Below are 23,152 nucleotides of genomic sequence, written 5' to 3'. Positions count from 1 at the left end.
GAAGCTTAGTCCCAGGCCCGCAAAATCTGAAACCTGGAATTAGTAATTCAACTGGAAGTTTATTAATCAAATCATTTACTAATCCTTTTCCAAGCTTCTCATCATTCCAGAAAGGTGGTGGTAATGTATTTAAGATCTTAATCAAATACCCTATACCTTTTGGATCATTAGGAATAAATTGCGAAAGCTTGTCATTAATCATATTCACTAAACCTACTTTCTCATTATAAAAGTTACCATTTCCAGCCTTTTCTTCTCCACCTATAACTATTAACCTATCTATAAGCTTTCTCACGTCATCCATCCATACATATTCTTTAGGTATCTCGGTATATTGTTTAATTCCTTCCCAGACTTTGGTGTTTTCTTTCTTGGTGGTGTTGGAGGTAAAGATGGTTTAATATAATTATCCCAGTTAGGCTTGATAATATTAATGTACTTAGAACCTCTACTAGATGCTACCTTTTTATCTCGATTATATTTTTGGAAGGCAGCATCTGATTCTATTATTATTTCCTTGTACTGTTCAAAATCGTCATCATCATAATCTTCAATGGTTTTATTAGTATTCATCGTTAACAACTCCCATAGACCTTCTGTTCCTTTATAAGTTTTACCATTAATTATCAAATCATCACCATTCACTTTAACTTCCAAATTCCCTATCTTATTTATTATTTTTCCATCTTCTACTGCAGCTCTTATTTCAAATACACTATCATTTCTTTTACTATAATATTTTGTTGCAATCTTACCAAATGACTGTGCTGTTGTTAAAGGTTCTACTCCTTCCACTTTGTCTTTAATTTGTTTTTTCATTTGTTTTATTTCTCCCGTTATAGGCGTATCACTACTACTCGGAGAACTATCATAAGTTATCTTTTTAGGTGTTTCTAATAGACTAGGATGTATTGAAGCCGTCTTATGGGCAACTGGAACAAGTTCAGTTATTAGATTTTTATTTTGTTCTGCTACTTCTTTGATCTCACTCCCTAAGTTTTGAATAGCATCAATTACAGGCTGTTCTTGTGTCTTAAAATTATCGTATATACCTGCTCTTTCTTTCTTCCAAGATTTGAAGACCTTTATCAAGAACTCCTTCAACTTTATATTCTTATCAATTTTTTTCTCATCCATTTATTGTATAGAAAACGAACAAACGTCAATAAACGTCAAAGAACGTCAATAAACGTGAAAAAACGTCAACAAACGTCAAAGAACGTCAAACGTTAAAACGTCAAACATCAAAAAACGTCAAACGTCTATAAAGTGTTTTATCTTGTTCCTATACTTACCATTGTTTACCTTCCTTGTCATATCAATTACTTTGAAACCATAATCTTCTTGCCAACATTTTGAACATATCACTTTAAATTTATCATAAGACATATCTCCTCCAACAAACTCATTATACACATGTTTAAGATTAGTATCATCTTGCCTGAATATACATAGGAAGTTAACGTTATCTCTTATAAGCTGTTTAAGTTCTTTTGAATATGTTTGTGCAAGATAGAAACAGTCTAAATGTCTATGCCTACCTCTTGTAAAGTAATTTCTAACAGTATCTTGATTCTCCAAAATGTAATCGTCAAACACAACAACAGAGTATTTTTCACATTCATCAATAGGTACAATAGAATCATTACCGCTTAAGAACGTTGCTATTTGTTTATTGAACTTTAGTTCTGCCTTTTCAAATCGATCTTTTAACTGCTCATACTTTGGTTGATTCATGCTTTTAGAATATATGTAGAAGTAATTATTGTTTAACCAACCTGGCTGTAATAAGAAGTTAAATAGCAAAAAAGTTTTACCACACGCCGACGGACCCACGATAAGGCATCGAACATCATCAGGTATAAGTTCTCCATTTCTTTTCTTAGCTGTTGTTTCTTTTATCATATCTTTTACATCCAAATTAATAGTTTTCTTACTCATTTATTATAGAGAAAATCAGGGGGTGAGCGTTTTGCTCAGCTTTAAAATTCCGATGAAAAATTTTCTGCTCATAGTACTAGTACAGACCCGGTTCGTTGATGAAAGTTGTGCGAGGTTGTTCATTTGGAAGGGTGTCCGTAATGCGCACGCCATTTGTAGTTTCCAAGTCTTCAAATCTACTCTGAAACTTTGGTCTTACGCTGTCTTTAAGGACTTGACTTGTATTTACATAGCCTATCTTATATCTTTAAGTTGTTCTCTAATCTTAAGCAACGTATCTTTTATATATTCGCTATCCATTTCACCATTTAATGTTATTATCATCTCTAACTGTTCTTTAAATGAGTTAATACAAATGACAATGGTTTTATATTCGTCTTTTTTTGCTTATGTTTAACTTCGAAGACAAACCTGTTATTATAGCACTTCCAGTTGCAAAAGACGTTGTTAATATCGAGTAAATTGTTACAGGTACAAAAATATTAATAAACCCAGTTTTTGCAGAAAGTATAACCGACAACGCGATCAAAGTGTAGTATGCATATTTAACAATTCGTAGTTTTCTCTTTTTCTTCTTTAAACTGTATTCTAACTTTTGAATGACATCTTCTATTAACTTGATTACTTTCTCTCTTGGAATATCTCTAGGTAAATCAAACTCGTTCATTTATTATATAATAAATGGCTAAGGTATTCAAGTTAACGAGTGATACTTCTGTTTTAAAGAAGAAACTCCATTACGAATTAGACAACAGTAACAACTACTTAATCATAGGACTAGTTGGTTTTTACAGTACATATCTAACTCCAAACATAACAACAGAAAAAAACAGTTTCTCATATGGTGATAGACAAGTTTTTATACCAGAAGGGCAATACAATTTGAAAACACTTAATGAGTATTTAAAATCTCAATCCATCAACATAACATTATCAGAAGATCATTTAAGAAATAGAGTTAAAATTGAAACTGATAGTAATGATGTTACAATTGGGAGTATAGGCACTGTCCTCGGGTTTAATGTTTTTGAAGTTTTAGAAAAAAACAAAACACGTATTGGAAGTAGGTTGCCAAAGTTTCACCCATTCGATACTATAAATGTTCACTGTAATATAGGAGATGGTATGTTTGTTAAAGATACAGAATACACACATAGAGAAACAGGAATTATAGCATCATTCAAAACAGATGCTGAGTTCAAACATAGTATTATTTAGGAGCCTACTTATCCATTATTTTTCCCTATATCCAAAGACAAGGTTGATAATTTAGAGATAAGGATAACAGATGAGAATGATTCCTTAATTGATTTTGGTGGAGCAACAACAACTGTTCTTTTGCAAACTAAGATTTTCTCTTAGATAAATAGGAAGATGTGTTCTATTAAAGGTTGGATGTTTAGTGTTCCTTATAACGAACTAAAGGATTTAAATATCGATCATGTATTAACAAAGAAACAACTTAACGATAAAACCAAGAAAATTAAAGAAGGTAAAGGAATGGATTTAACTTTAACTACTGCACAAATTAAAAAGATTAAGAAAGAGCATATGGGTGGTTTTATCTTTACAATTCCAGCCATTTTAGCAGCTTTAGGAGCAGTTGGCTCATTAGCAGGTGGTGCAGCAGCGATTACTAAAACTGTACTGGATGCTAAGAAGAACAAACAAGAACTTGAAGAACAAAAAAGACACAATATGCCTATGGAAGAAAAGCAGGGGGCAGGTAAACCAAAGAAGTCAAAAAACTAAAACCATTGACCAACTTCGATATAGAGAGGTTGGCTAAAGAATTAAAGATAAAACGATTTAGAGGAGTATTTATGAGTGATTAACTTCCACAAAAACCTTATGTACATGAGTGTGGCGTAGTTAACCTTGATAAATCAGAAAACATTGGTACTCATTGGGTATGCTATTGGAAAGATAACAACATAAAGTACGTGTTCGATTCTTATGGTGGTGTTCCTCCTAAACAACTGTTACAATATCTTGGTAAAGAAAACTTCTTTTACAATGACGAACGAATACAAGACTTTAATTCAGTTATATGTGGTCATCTTTGTGTTAAGGTTTTAAATCTTGTAAATCAGGGGTATCCTTTTAGTGACGTTATGTATATGATTAAAAATGATTAAGTGCTTTTATGGTTTGTATCCATAAAAGTTTTTCTTTAAGATAAATATGGAAGCTATACACAATAGATTTTTAGATTTTTTTGAGAAGCATGAGGATGAACTAGATCCACTAGTTAGTTATAATTTTTATCAGTATTTTGAACAAGTTAGTGAGATAGAGTTAAAAGATAAAAACTACGTATATGATGTTATTGATTTGTGGAAAATGCTAATACCAAAATGTTTGTACACGGAAGAAGAGTTGGAAAAGTTACGACCAATAATTACCTTAAAGGAGTTGTTGACAAGTTATAGTTCTAGACCATTACAATGAAGTAATTGTGGTAGTAAGTCATTAATAAAAGGTATGAGTAGATACATTTGTGATGATTGTTCTGTAGAGAGTGGTTGGGTTTTCGATACTAATGAAGGAATGAGAGCTGCTTGTGCGAGAAAACCATGGTATGATACTACAAAAAGATTTAAGTTACAGTTATCTCGTTTGCAAGCTTTACAGGATAGAATTATTCCCGAAGAGGTGCTCAAGGTGTTAAATGATGAACTTAGAGATATACTAAGAGATTTAATATCAACAAAAGATGTTCTAGAAGTACTAAAGAAAAACAAATACACAAAATATTATGACGATGTCTATTTAATACACTATCACCTTACCGATCAAAAACCATTAAACTTACGACATATGGAAGAAAATCTTATAAACGACTTCGAAAACTTACACGAGGTCTTTAGGGAGTTGTATCCGGAAAGAGCATTGTTTATTAACCTAAAATGTGTATTGCACTATCTGTTGAAAAAGCATGATGTTCATGTTGATATTGATTTTAAACACTCACCTAGACAAATAGAGATGTTAAAGAAATGTTTTGAAAAATTAGAATGGGCATTTTCTGTATAATAAATGAGTCTGGATATATTTGGTAATGTTGTAGATAGAAAAGGTGATGTTGATATTAGTGAAGAAAAATTAAAAATGTTGGAGAATTTAAATGATCTTGTTAGTGTAAGTCAACTTAGATCAATAGAAGCTCAATTAGAGAACGATAGAAAACGATTTGAAGATGCATTAGAAACGTTGCAAGACACATACATAAAGAAAGAAGATATTGAAAAGATTAGGATGGATACTACTAAATTGGTAATGCAGAAAGAAGCCATGAATCTATTACATCGATTAAGAGCTAAAAACCTTAAGGAGCCAATCTTTAGAATATTTAATCTCTCTAATGGTTACAAATTTCTCTATAATGGGAAAATAATGCACATGGAATTAAGTTTGGATAAATACTTTCTAGATATATATTTGGGTGATACTTTGATAAAAGAGATACCTTTTGACTTTAAGAAAAATGATATAATTACGATTAAGCCAAATAAAAATTCAGCTATGGAAGAAGGACAATTATTGTTTGTTGTAATGTACATAGAAAGAGAGCTTTCCTAAAGACGTTTGCTATATAATGAATATGGATATCTTTGGTAATGTTAAAAAGACATCACAGTTAGATAATACAGTTGTGAGAAATGATATTGCTATGTTGAAAGAAGAGCTTAACTTCATCAAACGAAGTTATGTTATAGAGCTTCATAGTCGATTGATATCAGAAAATGTTGAAACTCCGTTCTTTTTAATACATAATCTATCTATCGCATACAAATTTCTTTATAAAGGTAGGATAATGCATATAGAGTAATCTTACAATACGTATTATATAGATATATATTTAAATGATTCTATAGTTGAAACTTTTCCATTGCACTTTAATACAAATGATAAATTGACAGTTAGACCATCTAAAGATTCTGATCTGAAACATGGTAAATTATTATTGCTTAATATGCATGTAGAAAGAGAAGATGAAGATAGTGGTGATGATGGTGAGAATGTTGATAGCATAATATTAAACAGCGGTAGTTATTGATTTTCTATATAATAAACAGGATGTATTGTGTTAAGTGTAAGAAATTGACAGATACGAAGAAAGATACCATTAGAATTGAACAAACAAAGAATGGAAGATATCTAAAGAAAGGTATTTGTTCTGTATGTGGTATTACTAAAACTCAATTCATTAAAAAGCCTGATTGACTAGAAGAAGGTAAAGGTGTTAGAGAAGACATTATAGAAGAAATTCACAAACCATCTAGAAAAAACTTTGACAGATTAAGTGTAGTTATAAAAGGTATCGATGATCTTTGGCAAGCTGATCTTGTTGAAATGGATAGTGGAGTATTAAAAGGTGTTTCCAAAATCAATAAAGGTTATAAGTATTTGCTAAAGATTATAGATGTGTTCTCGAAATATGCGTTTGCTGTTCCTTTTAAAGATAAGAGTGGGAAGAATGTTACAGAAGCATTCGAATCCATATTAAGAACAAGAAAGCCTAGTAACTTACAAACAGATCAAGGTAAAGAGTTTTACAATAAAGAGTTTAAGAAGTTAATGGATGAAAATAAGATTAATCACTACTCAACCTATAGTGGTAAGAAAGCTTCTGTTGTTGAGAGATTTAATCGAACACTTAAGCAGAACATGTGGAAAAGATTCACTGGGAATTATAAATGGATAGAGATATTACCAACACTAGTTAAAGAGTATAATCATCAAATTCATAGAGCAATTGGTTTAAAACCTAAATAAGTTAATAAGAAGAATGAGCAAACAATATTGGAGAAAGTGTATCAAAAAGAATATAAGCGTGTTAAGCCCAAATACAAGTTAGGTGATCATGTTCGTATAAGTAAGTCGAAAGGGTTATTTGAGAAAGGATATACACCTAATTGGTCAACAGAAGTATTTGTTATTAGCGAAGTTATTCCATCTAATCCGCCTACATATAGAATTAAAGATTTAGAAGGAGAGGATGTGCAAGGTAGATTTTACGAACCAGAACTATTAAAGACGAAACATAAGGATGAATTCTTGGTAGAAAAGGTGTTGAGAAAGAAAGGTGATAGAGTATATGTCAAATGGCTAGGGTTTGATGATTCACATAATAGTTGGATAGATAAGAGTAATGTTGTAGTGTAAATATAAATGTTTGTCTATTATGGTTATTATGCCATAAAAGGATAGTTTAAATGAGATAAGGGGGTAACGAAACGATACCCCTCATAGCATATATTTCCAGCACTCGTATTATAGGAGATGAAATTATCAACAAAATAAGCGACTCCTCATATACGAGGGGTCGCTCCAAGACAAAGTTACATACAAACAAATATGAGATCCTCGAAACGGGGACCCGCGTTAATCCACAACAACATACAATCTTCATCAAGGAGTCTGGTCTACTATAACAAACTTCATGGTTACAAAACAATCACTCAAAAGATTTATTGGATTATTATAAGAGAAACCTAGCTTCCCAGTTTGCTGGGGAGCTGCAAAACCCATTTTACAAATCCGGCCACTTCAGAAACTCGTCTTACACAGTAAAAACTAGCTGGTAACGAAAATGAAGTTAAAAATAAAAATTTTCTATATAATAAATATGGGTACTATGGATAGTCCTCTTAGTTTAAATGACATTTGCTATGAACAGATCAAAGATAACTATTGGTATGGTATCTTCGGTGATTTCAAGTTGATTATAGATAAGAGTACAGGCTACTTCAATGCTACTAAGTTGTGTCAGAGTGGTGGTAAAGAGTTTAAAAATTGGTTTCAAAATAAACAATCCAAGAAATTGATAGAATACTATAATGAAAAAACCGGTAGATGGAATCCCATCGGGCGCTCTACATATCAAATAACAGGAGGAGATAAAGAAACAAATACAATTATCTCAGGAACATACGTTTATAAAAAAATATTTCTTGCTATAGCTCAGTGGTTGTCTAAAGAGTTTTATGACAATTGCTATGATATTATCGAAGACTACTTCACACACAATGCTAAACTATACCTTAACGACAAAGAACAACTACGATAAAGAGTAGAAGAGATAGAACAACAAATGGAGCAATTACGATTGTACAATCAAGAACTAGAAAGCAAAGTTGATTATCTTAAAACAGTTGCAGCGCCACATACCGAAGATCCGGGAAAGATACATAGGCTATTCATTATCAAGAAAAACCTTACTAAAGAACAACTTGAAAATATACTTTTTTACTATGACGACGAAGAACGAGATCAAAAAGAAAGAATAGAACGATATAAGTATTTGGTTGGAAGAGTACAAACATACAATTACGAAAGTAGGATTAAACAACTCAAACTTAAGTATCCAAGTATGAGTATTCTGCTTAACGTCGACGATCCAAACTCTGTCAACTTATACAACAGAGCTAAAGAAAGATATGATGATAGAATAACTTGGCACGGTTCGCATATGAACACAGATTTAAGTGATATAGATCTTGTTGACAGGTTTATTCAGTTAAGAGACATTTAAGTATAAAAAATATGAGAAAACTAAATATGCTATTGCTTTTATGGTTTAAACCATCAAAGTACAATTTTAAGTGTTATACATTACCCTCTGCTGCAACAGTGAATGCTACATTCAACATATCACCTAAATTGGGATTATTATGATATTTTCTTATTATAGCTCTCCAATTCACAAAATATTTATATGCATATATAAAGTCTATAGGTCTTGATAAGTTGAAATGTTAACCCAATGAACTCTGCTTTCAAACTCTGCAATAAATCCTTCTGTTAAATTTTGAAACATTGAAATCATTTCCCAATCTACTTTGTCAGCGTAATCTCTTATAAGGTTTTCTGATAATTGTTTAGTTCCAGATATGTACCACCAATTAACTCTATCTGCATGTTCTCGTATAAAGGCTTCAGAGAGTTCCTTTTTATAAGATATAACATCAAAATCAACTTTATCTATAAAATCATTAATAAATTCTTCAGATAGCTTTTGATTATACGATACTTCTTTCCAATCAACTCTATCTGCAAATTCTCTTATAAAGTCTTCTGATAAGTCTTGGCTTCCTGAAATAATTTCCCAATCAACTTTATCAGCTAATTCTGTTATAAACTCTTCCGATAACTTTTTCCATAAACATATTTCACTCAAATTAACTTTCTGCAGATATTTGCGTATGAAGTCTTCTGTAATGTGATCATAGTTATACTCCCCCTCATAATCATCATAGCCTATAGATAGCCATTGTTCATCAGTCAGTGAATCTAATATCTCATCAGACAAATTCATAACGTTCGCATAGAGAATGTTTTGTGTAAGAAATGAGTTGTTTTCTTTAGTAGCTTTCTTGAACAAATGATGTAACATACGTATCGACACGCTAAAATTTATTTTGTCTTCATCATTATAACCACCAATATCTAAATGTTTACATACACAATCAAATATAGGTTTGTAAGATAATATTTCCTTAGCACTAGTCAAGTTTGTTTTTTATTCTTAGATTTTTAAATTTATTTCATTTTTGTTGGTTTTCTATATGACAAATATGGAAGCACATTTTGATTTATTACATGATACACTTAAACTAATTCATCATGATCTTAAACTCTTAGCAGCACTACTAGAGAAGCAAATACTGTTGAAGGAAAAAGAATTATTAATAATGCAACAAAAAACATCTGATTTGAGTAGTGATGATGAATATTAACATGGTAGTGATGATTATGATTATGATTATGATGATGATGATGAGAAAGTTTACAAAAAAGATTTAATTTTAATATGCGTATATGTGACTTTGATGGGTTAATCCCATAAAAGCCGTGTTCTAATACAACGCGTAATATGTAGACAATGGCAGGAGTGTACAATGTTAAGCGTCGTATTAGGACAAATGAAAATGAACTGAAATGATCCGGCGAAGATAAAAATTGAAGAGTAATAAAGATTTTCTATATAATAAATAAGATGAGTAATTATAGTAAGTTTACTGTAGTAGAGTTGAGACGCCAATGTAAAGAGAAGGGAATCAGAAGATATTCCCGATTAAGAAAAGCAGAACTGATAGACCTTCTTAAACAATATGACGATGAACAAAGCAGAAGGCAGATTAGAAATATATTCCCCTTTAAACAAGAAGTAATTGAAGAACCGAAGCCAGCACGTATACCCATCAAAGTTGAATTAGAAGAAACAGCATTTAAACATAGATTACACACTTTCAAAATAAAAAAACACAGGTGAATATAAAGATCCTTCTAAATTCCTACATTCAATTGGCAACCCAGTTAAAAGTATGATTAAAAATGGATTTAAATATTTTAATGCATTTAAGGTAAATATGTCATTTACATGTAACTTCATAAAAGATAAACAGATTCGAGAACATAATTTTAAAACATCAAATGAAATTATACTTCAATTCACCGATCTAAATGAGTATTATAAAAATGCAACTAGAAAAATTAGAGCAGAGATGGAAGAGTTTCCAGGAAAGGGTTCAGGTTGGGCCTTGCATTCTGTTAACTATCTTGAGTTAAGAATTAACAAATACGTAGCAATGAATGGGTCATCATATATAGAACTTACAGAAACAATTAAAAGAAGAAAAGCATGCATTAATATTAAAAACAAAGATCAAAAATGTTTCTTATGGTCTGTTCTAAGAGCATTACATCCTGCTGATAGAAATCCACAAAGGGTACCTAGACAATATGAACAAGAACTGGATAAATATTTTAAAGATATTCCCTTTCCTGTACAAATTACTGATATACCAAAATTTGAAAATAGAGCTAATATATCTATCAGTGTCTTTACCCTAGATGATAATGAAAAGATATACCCACTTAGAATAACTAGAGAAAGAAAACAAAATCATTTTCGTCTTTTATATCTAAAGAAAAGAGATAAAACACATTACTACTTGATTAAAAATTTATGGAACCTTGTTGGAAGTCAAATAACAAAAGATGGGCATAAGAGATTTTTATGTGAGGGATGTCTAGCTAAACATTTTGAATCGGAAAAATTATTAAAACAACATGAAGAATACTGTGGTTTACATTCTGCTGCTAAAATCATTTTGCCTAGAGAGTGGAATAAGATATTAGAATTTGTAAATGATAGACGTTCTTTAAGAATACCATTCACAATAATAGCAGACTTAGAATCATTACTAAGAGGAATAAGTACATGCCAGCCTGATCCTGAAAGATCCTATTCAAATGCTTATCAACTACATGAACCTAATAGTTTTATTTACTATGTAAAAAGCACTTTGGAATCCTATAAAAGCGAGCCAGTAGAATACAAAGGGGACAATGTAGCAGAAGAGCTTATAAAAAGGTTAACAGAAGAAGCAATCAAAATAGCAAAAATATATGATACTTATACACCTATGACTACATTATCTAAGGAGGAAGAAGAAATATATGAATCAGCCACAATATGTCATATTTGTGAAGGAAGTCTTGAAGATCTACCACGTTTATTAGTAAAGAAAATAGAAGGTTTAAAGATCAAAATTGAGTATTTAAAGAAGAAAATAAAAGAAGGAGCTAAACACTTGGAAGAAGAACATCATCTCAAAATAGAAGATGAGGAGGATGATGGCATAACAGAGATAAAAGAGCAGAGAAAAGAGATAAAAGAAGTCCTAGTAGATTGTGAGAATGAATATAAAAAGCTTAAAAATAGTAGAAAGTCATGTAAAACAAAAGTGCATGATCATGATCATTTAACAGGTAAATTTAGAGGTGCTGCTCACTCTTATTGCAATCTAAAATATACAAATCCAAGATTTATTCCTGTATATTTCCACAATCTCTCTAGGTATGATGCACACTTATTTATAAAAAGCTTAGGAGGTGGAGATGAGAAAGAAAAAATAGATGTAATAGCTAACACTGAAGAAAACTACATTACATTTTCAAAAAACATTCTATATAAGGATGCAAAAGGAAAGGATAAATCTATCAAGTTAAGATTCATTGATTCATTCAGATTTTTACTAAAAAGCTTAGCAGAGTTAGCAAAGAATTAAAAGCCAGAACAATTTCGAGAAACATTAAAGTTTTTTCCAATTGATAAGCTTGATCTAGTTACTACAAAAGGTGATTATCCATATGATTATGTTGTTTCTAAGGAAAAGTTAAAGGAGCCTGTTCCATTATCTCCAGACAATTTACAAACAGATCAACAGGAGAAAAAATGAGTCCTGAGCGTCATAACCTTCATGTACGAGTTTGTAAAGAATTCGTTCTGAAGTTATTAGATGACTTTACTGTTTATTACAACAAAACAGATGTTCTTCAACTAACAGATATTATTGAAAATTTCAGAGATACAGCTCTTAGAACATATAAATTGGATCCAGCGTGGTACCTTACCGGTCCTGGGTTTTTCTGGGATGCAATGTTAAAGATGACAAAACAAAAACTAGAATTATTAACTGACTATGGCAAATTACTATTTATAGAGAACGGTATAAGAGGTGGAATCTCTCAATGTTCAAATCGATATGCAGTTGCTAATAATAAATACTTAGATAACTTTGACAAGAAGAAAAAAAGCTCTTATATAACTTACATGGATGCAAATAACGAGTATGGTTGGGCGATGAATCATCACATGCCGTATGGTGGTTTTCAATGGATATATGTTAATAAGTATAATGAGAAACGCTTAGCGAAAACAATACTAGAAACAAAAGATGATTCTGAAGATGGTTATATTTTAGAAGTTGACTTAGAATATCCAAAGGAGCTCCATAATAAACATTCAGATTTTCCTTTAGCTCCAGAAAACTATATTAATAACAAAAAACTTCCAAAGCTATTGACAACTCTATATGATAAAGAGCATTATATACTACACTATCGAAACCTTAAATTCTACTTGTCACAAGGAATGAAGCTTAAGAAAATACATAAGGTAATAACTTTGAAACAATCAGCCTGGTTAAAGAAATATATAGATCTAAATACTAATATACGGTCACAAGCAAAGAATGAATTTGAGAAGGATTTTTATAAATTGGCTAATAATGCCGTTTTTGGTAAAACTATGGAAAATATAAGAAAAAAGAATAAATGTAAGATTAGTACATAATAAAAATTTGTTAGAGGATTTAGTAGCTAAACCTAACTTTAAAGATAGAACGATATTCTCTGAGAATTTAGCTGCTATTCATATGTATAAAACTAAAATTGTATTTAACAAGCCTATCTATGTAGGAATGGCAGTGCTAGATATCTCTAAAATATGTTTGTATGATTTTCACTACAATGTTTTGAAAAAGAGATATGAAGACAATGTAAAATTGTTAATGACTGATACTGATTCTGTTATAGCACATATAGAAACAGAAGACCTTTACGAAGATATGAAAGATATGTATGAATATTTAGATACTTCTGATTATAAAGAAAACAATGAATATGGATTGAAATTAGTTAATAAAAAGGTATTAGGAAAATTTAAAGATGAATTGAAAGGTGTAGTAATAGAAAAGTATGTCGGTCTGAAATCAAAAATGTATGCTATCAAAAAGAAAGGAGATCAGGATGAACCGATTAGAAAAGCAAAGGGCATAAAGAAAAGTGTATATATATAAGATAAAAGATATATCATTTGAGGATTATGAGAACTGTGTTTTAGAAAAGAAAGAGTTATATAGAATACAAAATCATATTCGTAGTAAAAAGCATAATGTATACTCGGTAGAAGAAAACAAGTTAGCTTTAAGTGCTTATGATGATAAGAGATATATATTGAATGATGGTATACATACTCTAGCTTGGGGTCATTATAATATAGAATTAAGGAAAGAAGATTTGATTCCCAAGTTAAAAGAGTTATATGATCAATATGCCAAGAGTAGACAAGAAAGAGAAATACAACGAATAGAAGAGTTAAGTTAGATGTAAGTAATTTTAGATGTAAGTTTTAGATGTAAGTAGTTTTAGATGTAAGCTTTTATCATTTGAAATGTGATAAAAGCAAGTGCACAAGGTACAATACTCAATCTACTTTGCGCTCTGTAACTTTGTTTAAGTACCATGGACAGTGGTGGGTTTGGGGTTGGATGGGGAAAGTGTGCTAGAACTGGTATCAATGAAACTACTAACTTAATATCCGACTTTCCCCTTTGTATGCTTGTACAAGAAGAAGAAGACGGTAAGGAAGTAGGTGATATTTCCAGAATCCATGATAGAAAGAAACATAGAGAAAAACAAATGCCTGATTCATTTATTTGTAAAATTATCAGGTTTATTAAGGGTGAGAAGTCAGACATTTCCAGCAATTTGAAGAAAAAATTAAGGATAGTCAAGCGGAATTGTTATATTGAAAACAACGAAATTTTAAGGAGAAAGGTTAAGGTAAGCGGAGAAGAAAATGAAGTTATTTGGATTCCGAGTCTTTGAAAGAAACGATTTGCGTAATGGCACATATTGTGAAGAAATCCGGACATCCATCATTGCTTAAGACGTTTAGGAAAATTTGAGAGCTATATTTCTGGCCAAGAATAAGAAAGGATGTAAGGAAATTTTGTAGAGCCTGTGTCCCTTCCAGTATATTTAAAGGAAATATTAACACAAAATACGGATTTATGGAATCTTCTCTGGCTGATAGACCAAACCAGTTAGTATATGTGGACAATTTCGTGGCTCTAGTCCCAAGTAAAATAGGATGCTATCGTTATGGCTTGGTGTTAGTCGATGGATTTTCTCGATTAGTGAATATTTACCCAGTTCGTAAGCGTACTGCCAAAGTAATGGTTGATTGTATAATAGCTTTTTTCTCAGAGTTTAGGCACTTCTCAGAAATTTGCTAAGATAATCACTCTATCTTCTCTGGAAAGTTGTGGAGAGATACAATGAAGATGCTTGGTTCTAGATGCAAATTCATTTGTTCATACAGACCAAAAGGAAACCGTAGTGAGAAAATGATTAAGGACGTCAAGACAATACTTAGAATGTATGCAAAACGGCATGAGGTTTGGTCGAAAGACATAAAGTTGATAGAATTTGCTATAAACTCAAGAGTTTGCGCTGCTACTGGTTTTAGTCCGGCCAATTTGTTTTTCGGAAGGCCATTTAGACACCTTATTTTGGAACCTCTTGCGGAAAGAAAAAAGGAGGGGGAGCCAGACTACCTGAAGTATGTCAGAGAATTTAGTGATCCGATAGAAACCGCCTACAACCGCGCGAACAAGGTTCAGAAGAGACAACATGCTGCCAGGAAGAAGATTTACGAAAAAGGAAGAAAATCAAATCCATTTAAAGAGGGTCAGAGAGTATGGTTAAAAATAACAAAGTTAGTGGTTCATTATTGCCGAAGTACGGAGGCCCTTGGTTATACAGAAGCAGATTGCTACTAACACATTTCTAGTAAGAAATCAGGACAATGGGAGAATAGTAAAGACGAACGCAGACATCGGCTCAAACCTATTTTTATGGCACCCAAATTTTGTAAACATGTAAAAGAATTACAATCCGAGTTTGCGAGGACACTTTTCCAGATGAAACAGTCGCAAGGGCAGAGTAGTTATAATGATCGCATGGGTGCTGACGCGCTAGTAAACGTGTATGACCGTGGCCATAAAGGTATCTGTAACTAAGAATTATTTCATTTATGTCTTGTTGTATTGATACCAACACTTCTAATTGCACAAAATTAAGTATATTAACTAAACGGACGATAGGGAGGATGAACCATGGTTCCAGACCCCCTAGTGAACGTTCACGACCCAGGGCACTAAAGTTCTTTATAAATTTGAACCATTTGGTTTATGTCCTGCTGTATGGAAAATTTTGACTGCACAAAATTTTATATATTAAGTAAAGTGAGGAGAAGGACGATGATCACATTAGTTCTGACCCGCTAGTGAACGTACACGACCGTAGCATCTAACGTTATTATAAATAATAACCATTTCTTTTATGTATAATGGTATTATACCACGACATTTATTTGCAGAACATTTTGTATATTACTGAAAGGGATTATAAGAATTGTGATCGCATAGGTCTGACCTGCTAGTTAAAGAGCACGACTCTAGGCACAAAAGTTTTAGTAAGTTGAAAGCATTTGCTTTATTTCCTGTGGTATTGACACCATGACAAGTAACAGCACAAAATGTTATATATTAACTAAAGTGATGCTAAGGGTGATGTTCACATGGGTCCTGCCCCGCTCGTTAATTTGCGTAACCCTGGGCACAAACGTTTTTAAATAGGAGCCATCTCATTTATATCGTGTGGTGCGGATAACCCGATCTTTAGCAGCACAAAATTTCGTATATTAAGTAAAGACATGATACTAATTATGATCTAATGTGTACTGAACAGCTGGGAAAAATGCAGGACCCAGGCCACAAAACTCTTTGTAAATTTAAATCATTTTCTTTATGTAGTGTGGAATTGACACCACGACATTTAACAGCAAAACTTTTGTATATTACATAAAGTGATTATAAGGATGATAATTACATGTGTTCTGACACGCTGGTGAACGTTCACGACCCTGAGCAAAAAGCGTTTTGAAGTTGGAACTATTTCTTTCATGTCGTGTAGTATTATACCAAGACATTGAACAGCACATGATTTTATATATTACGTAAAACGATGGTAGAGATTTTGTTCGATGGGTCCTGACTCGCTAGTGAACGTGCATATCCCTGGAATAAAAGTGTTTGTAAATTGAAACAGTTTCGTTCATTTCCAGCGGTAATGATACCAGGACATTGAACAGCACATAATTTTGTATATTAACTAAAGGGGTGATAGGGATGGCTTCCCCATGGGTTCTGACAATCTAGTAAACGTGCGTGATTTTAAATGTTAACCATTTCCTGTATGTCGTTTGGGTTTGATACCACGACATTTAAGTTCACAACATTTTGTTTATTTGGTAAAGGGATGACGATCGCATTGGTCCTTACCCTCTAGTGAACGTGCACGACACTGGGCACAAAATGTTTTGTTAATTGGAATATTTTTTATGTCGTGTGGTATTGATACCATTACATTAAAAAGTACAAAACTTAGTAAATTAAGTTATACGGTGATAGGGATGATGATAGAATCGGTCATGACCCATAGTGAACGTGTACGACCCAGACCACAAAAGTATTTATAAATTGGAACGACTTCGTTTATGTCGTGCGTTATGGATACTACTAAATTTGATTGCACAAAATATTGCGTATTAAGTAAAGGGATGATAGGAATGATGATCGTATTAATGCCGACCCGCTAGTAAACGCGCACGACAGTGGGTTTAAAAGTATTTGTAAATTGTAACTATTTCCTTTATGTCCTGAGGTATTGATACCACTATCTTTAGCAGCACAAAGTTTCGAATGATAATTAAAGAGATGATACCGATGATGATCGCATGATTTGTGACCCGCAGGGAAACGTGCAAGACCCTGCAATATATTCTTTGAAAATTTAAACAATTTCCTTTATGTATTGTAATATTTACACCACTACATTTAACAGAACAAAACTTTCTAAATTACATAAAGAGATGATAAGGATAATGATTGCGAGAGTTCCGGCCCGCTTGTGAACGTGCACGACCTGGCGTCAAACGTTTTTTTATAAATTGCAACCATGTCGTTTATGTCGTGTGGTGTGAATACCACGACATTTAACTGCACAAAATTTTGTATGTTACATAAAGTGATGATAACGATGATGATCACATTGGTTCTGACCCGGTAGTGAAACTGTACGACCGTCGCCAAAGAAGTTTTTTTTTTAAATAACCATTTCGTTTATGTAGTGTGCTTTTATACCACGGCATTTAACAGCTCAAAGTTCTATATATTAAGTAAAGGGATGATTTTCGCACGGTTTCTCACAAGGTAGTAAACGTGCACAACACTGGCCACAAAAGATTTTGTAAATGTGGACCATTTCTTTTATGTCCTGTAATATTGATACGTTGACATTTAACTGCAGAACATTTTGTAAATTAGGTAAAGGGATTATAGGGATGATGATCGAATAGGTCATTACCCGCTAGTATATGTGTACGACTTTTTTTAAATTGAAACCATTTTGTCTATTTCCTCTATTATTGACACCATGACAATTAACAGCGCAAAATATTGTATATTACATAATGTGATGATAAGGATGATGAAGAGATGTGTTCTCACCCGCTACTGAACGTAGACGACCCTGGCCATAAAACTTTTTGAAATTGAGCTATTTCGTTTATGTCGTGCGGTATTGATAGCGCGATATTTAGAAGCACAGAATTTTTTATATTAAGTGAATGGATGATTGATATGATGAATGCATGGGACCTGACTCGCTAGTTACGAGCACGACCCTGGGCACAAAAGTTTTTGTAAACGGGAGTGATTTCGTAAATGTCGTGCGGTATTTATACCACGACATTTGGCAGGAGAAAAGTTTGTATATAAAGAAGAGGGATGTTGATTACATGTGTCTTCTCCCCTAATGAAGAGCCTCGCCATAAAAATTGTATTAAATTGGAACCTTTCCACTTACGACGTGTGCTATGGATACCACGATATCTTACAACTCTAATTTATTTATAATGATCGCATGGGTCCTGACGCGCTAGTAAAGTGCACGACCGTGGCCATAAAGGTATCTGTAACTAAGTACTATTTCATTTATGGTTTGTTGTATTTATACCACAACGACTAATTGCACAAAATTTAGTATATTAACTAAACGGACGACAGGGATGATGAAAGCATAGGTCCCGACCCCCTAGTGAACGTTTACGACCCAGGGCACTAAAGTTCTTTATAAATTGGAATTATAGGTTTATGTCCTACGGTATGGAAACCACGGCATTTGACTGCACAAAATTTTGTATATTAAGTAAAGTGATGATAAGGACGATGATCACATTGGTTCTGACCCGCTATTGAACGTACACGAACGTGGCATCTAACGTTATTATAAATAATAACCATTTCGTTTATGTAGTGTAGTACTTTACCACGAAATTTAACAGCACAAAATTTTATATATTAACTAAACGGATGATAGGGATGATTTTCGCATGGGTCCTAACAAACTATTGAACGTGCACGATTCCGGCCACAAAAGTTTTTTAACCCTTATCATACCAAGGCGGGGTCCCTGAGGGACCCCAGACTATGTTTTTCAAGTGGCACATGAAAAGTATGGCACACACATCCCTCGCGATTTTTCTATGTGTTCATTTATCAGAGTAAGATATACAAACGTAAAAAGAAACAAAATCGCTAAGCAGTAAGATTTTAAAAATACGAATAACTGATCTGGGGTCCTCCGAGGACCCCTCATAGTATTTTATGTTCTTTTTCAATATGCTGATAATTCAAATGTCTCCGCAAATGTCTATGCTGATAATTCAAATGTCACGTTCTGTTTGTCTTATGTGATTTTGGACAATAGAATATGTTTTATATACATACCTAACTAATTCTCAGATTTTTCTGTTAATTTATTAATTATTAGGGATGCAATTTTTGACACACACTGTATATATGTATATATACACATTTTTTCTAGAATTATAAAACTGAAGATTCTACGAAGCCTAAGATTGAAAAATGCAATAAAAAGCATCAAAATAACAGAGATGAAACAAATTTACAGTGAAAAAATCATGGGGTCCCTTAGGGACCCCCCTTGGTTAAGAACGTTGATCATCTTACCTTGGTATGATAAGGGTTAATTTGAAGCATTTATTTTGTATTGTGTGATATTGATACCACGACATTTAACAGCACAAAATTTTGTATTTGAAGTAGAAGGATGATATGAATGATGATCGTATGGAACCTGGCTCGCTAGTGAACGTGCACAACCCTCTCCACAAAAGTTTTTTGTAAATTGGAACCATTTAGGTTATGTCCCGTGGTATTGATTCCACTACATTTAAGGAGCACAAAGTTTTGTATTGTAAGTAAAGAGATGATAGGATGATGATCGCATGGTTCTGACCTGCCGGGAAACGTGCAAATTCCTGGCCAAAAAATTTCTTGTATATTAAAACCTTTTCTTTTATGTATGTTGCATTGACACCACGATATTTAACAGCACATTTTTTTTATATTACACAAAGTGATGATAAGGATGATGATCGCATTTGTCCTGACCGGCTACTTAATGTGCACGACACTGGGTGCAGAAATGTTTATAAATTGGAACCATTACCTTTATCCGTTTGGTATGGATACCAGGACATTTAACTTCACAAAATTCTGTATATTACATAAAATGATGATAAGGATGATGATCACATTGATTCTGACCCGCATCTGTACCTGCACGATCGTCGCCACACAAGTTGTTCTAAATAATAACCATTTCGTTTAAGTAGTGTGGTATTATACCACGGCATTTAACATCACAAAGTTTTATATATTAAGTAAAATGATGATAGGGATGGTTTTCGCATGGTTTCTGACCCGCTGGGTATTGTACAGGACCCTCGCCACAAAATTTTTTGTAAATTTAAACCATTTTTTCTGTAGTGTGGTATTGACACCACATTTAACAGCACAAACTTTAGTATATTACAAAAAATGATTATGAGGATGATGATGACATATGTTCTGAACCGCTAGTGAACGAACACGACCATGGGCACAAAACTTTTTAAAATTGGAACCATTTCGTTATGCCGTGTGCTATTATAATCGGGCATTAAAGAGCACAAAATGATATATATTAAGTAAAGTGATTTTAGGGATGATATTCCCACGGGATCTAACCCGGTGGTGAACGTGCACGAGACTGGCCTCAAACGTTTATGTCGTGTGGTATCGTTACCACGACATTTAACTGCACATTATTTTTGTATTTAACCCTTAAACGGCCAACGTGAGTCCAATGGACTCATCGCGTATAATTTTTATCCAGCTGCAATTTATTTCTTGCTCAATATATGTCTGTTTATAGATATGCTATCGGTAGGTAATACAAAGTGTGAATACAATTCGGAATTGAAAAATATACATTAGGGTATGTTATAAAATTATTTTTCTAATTTCGTAACACAAAAGGCTAACATGAGTTCAATGGACTCACTACTACTTTGCGTCATATATTTGAGTTCCCAGCGGAAATATCGGTACATTTGTCTTTAAATTATTAATTACAGTATGTGACACATTTGTATGACTTGATTCGTGTTGTGGTGCAGGTAGTGGAACTGTTAGTGTATGCTACTACCAACGTAAGTGCAGAAATGGCAGCTTCTTCGAACACTGTGTAAGAAATTCGCCAGTTTTTGGAGGATGAAGACAAAGCCATTATGTGTAGTGAACTTGACGATAGCGGAAGTGATTGGAAAACTGAAGCATTGGAAGTTTCTGATACGATTAGTAATTCTGAGATTGAAGATGATGGGAATAGGTACCGAAGTAATGAAAAGATGTCTATAGAAAGACGGAACCACATGATATAATGAACCTCCTCGACCACAGAAGACGAAATCTTAGATTATCGTCAGATGAGAGTCAATAAGGTTCTTTTCTCCAAATAAAACACCGAAGATCCCTTAGAGGCTCTGTTATTATTTACTTAAGACGATGTATTGAAGACTATTGTTCGGTACACCCATGAAGATGCAGTATATAAACATCGAAAACGCAACATGCAGAATCGGTGGAAGCCGGTCGATGAGAGAGAATTGAAACATTTACTTGGAATTTTGTATACTACTGGTCGTCTCAAAGCCAAAGATCTGAACATAAAACTGCTAAGAGACAAAAAGTGTGGACCACCAATATTACGCGGTGCGATGAGTAAAAACAAGTTCAATTATTTGTGCATATTTATCCGATTTGATGACAAAACAACAAAACGTGACAGAAGAAACAAAGATAAACTGCCCCTAATACGTGAACTTTGGGAAAGAAAGAACCAATGCTTCAAAAATCACTATGACCCTGGGGGAAAATTTGGAAGGAAAAGAAATATCCAATGTGATGATTATTTCACAGATTTTGATCTCGCCAAAACATTGCTTCTCAATGGTCTTACACTAGCAGGAACAGTGAAAAACCAAAAGACGTTCGTTCCACCCGAATTCTTACCAAACAGAACGAACGAAGAAAAGTCATCAATGTTTGGTTTCCAGAAAGATTTTACAGATTTAAAGAAAGGTGTCTTATGTCCCTGGGAGAAACAGATCTGAAATTCTTCTCTCAACCATGCATCATTCTGGAGACATTGACGTAAGAAAAGCAACCAAACCAGAGTAAATATTGAATTATAATGAGACTAAAGGTGTCGACATGTTAGTCCAATTGGTCCAAGAATATTCGTGCCAATGAAAGACCAACATATGACCATTTACTTCTTCATGAATATGCCTGATGTATGCGCTGTTTCAGCCTATTTCGTCTGGAGTATATTACATCGTGATCGGAAGATTTCCAGAAAGGATTTTCTTACTGCAATAGCAGAAAGTCTTATCCACCCGCATATTGATAATAGAAGTGCTGTAAGTCTTCATAAATCAATCTAATCTGCGGATGCTGAGTTCAACAATAGTGTTATAATGCATGTTACCAACGTAAAGTTGGCGAAAGAAAGAAGAAAAGACTTTTTACTTGTTTGATGCGCAAAAAGGACGAATGCAAAGGCAAACATGCATGACCTGCCAAAAGCATGTGTTTTCTGAACATTCAGTTGTACTTAGATACTGCAAAAAATGTAAATCAACAAACAAGAAAAACGAAGCATGTTCTTCAGTAGTTCCAGAAGATTATGAGAACATTCCAAACAAACAATTGCATTATTTACATTGTTTCTAATAACTTACAGTATTTTGAAAAGAGGTTTCTTGAAAATCGTTAGTTTGCAGAAGTTGTCCCTACTAAAACAATACAAATCTTTTAAACAATACAAGAAAAATAATTTAAATTTCCACCAAAAGTTTACGTCAGATGGCAACACTGACGATCTTATAAAAACTATAGAAATACGTGGTGGTTTTACTTACATGTTCCGTCAGAAACACTTAAAAATACTATACGAAATTACACTTCGTAAGACAATATAAGGTCTGATAACACATTATGAACAGTGTGAGTCCATTGGACTCACTTTGGCTGTTTAAGTTAGGAAAATAGGTTGGCCGTTGTAGGGTTAATAAAGTAATGATCAGGATGATAATCACATT

The sequence above is a fragment of the Thermobia domestica genome, chromosome 4 (genome assembly GCF_964235325.1).
Source record: "Thermobia domestica chromosome 4, izTheDome1.hap1.1, whole genome shotgun sequence".
NCBI classification, from domain to species: domain Eukaryota; kingdom Metazoa; phylum Arthropoda; class Insecta; order Zygentoma; family Lepismatidae; genus Thermobia; species Thermobia domestica.
Note: the sequence above shows the minus strand (reverse complement) of the source record.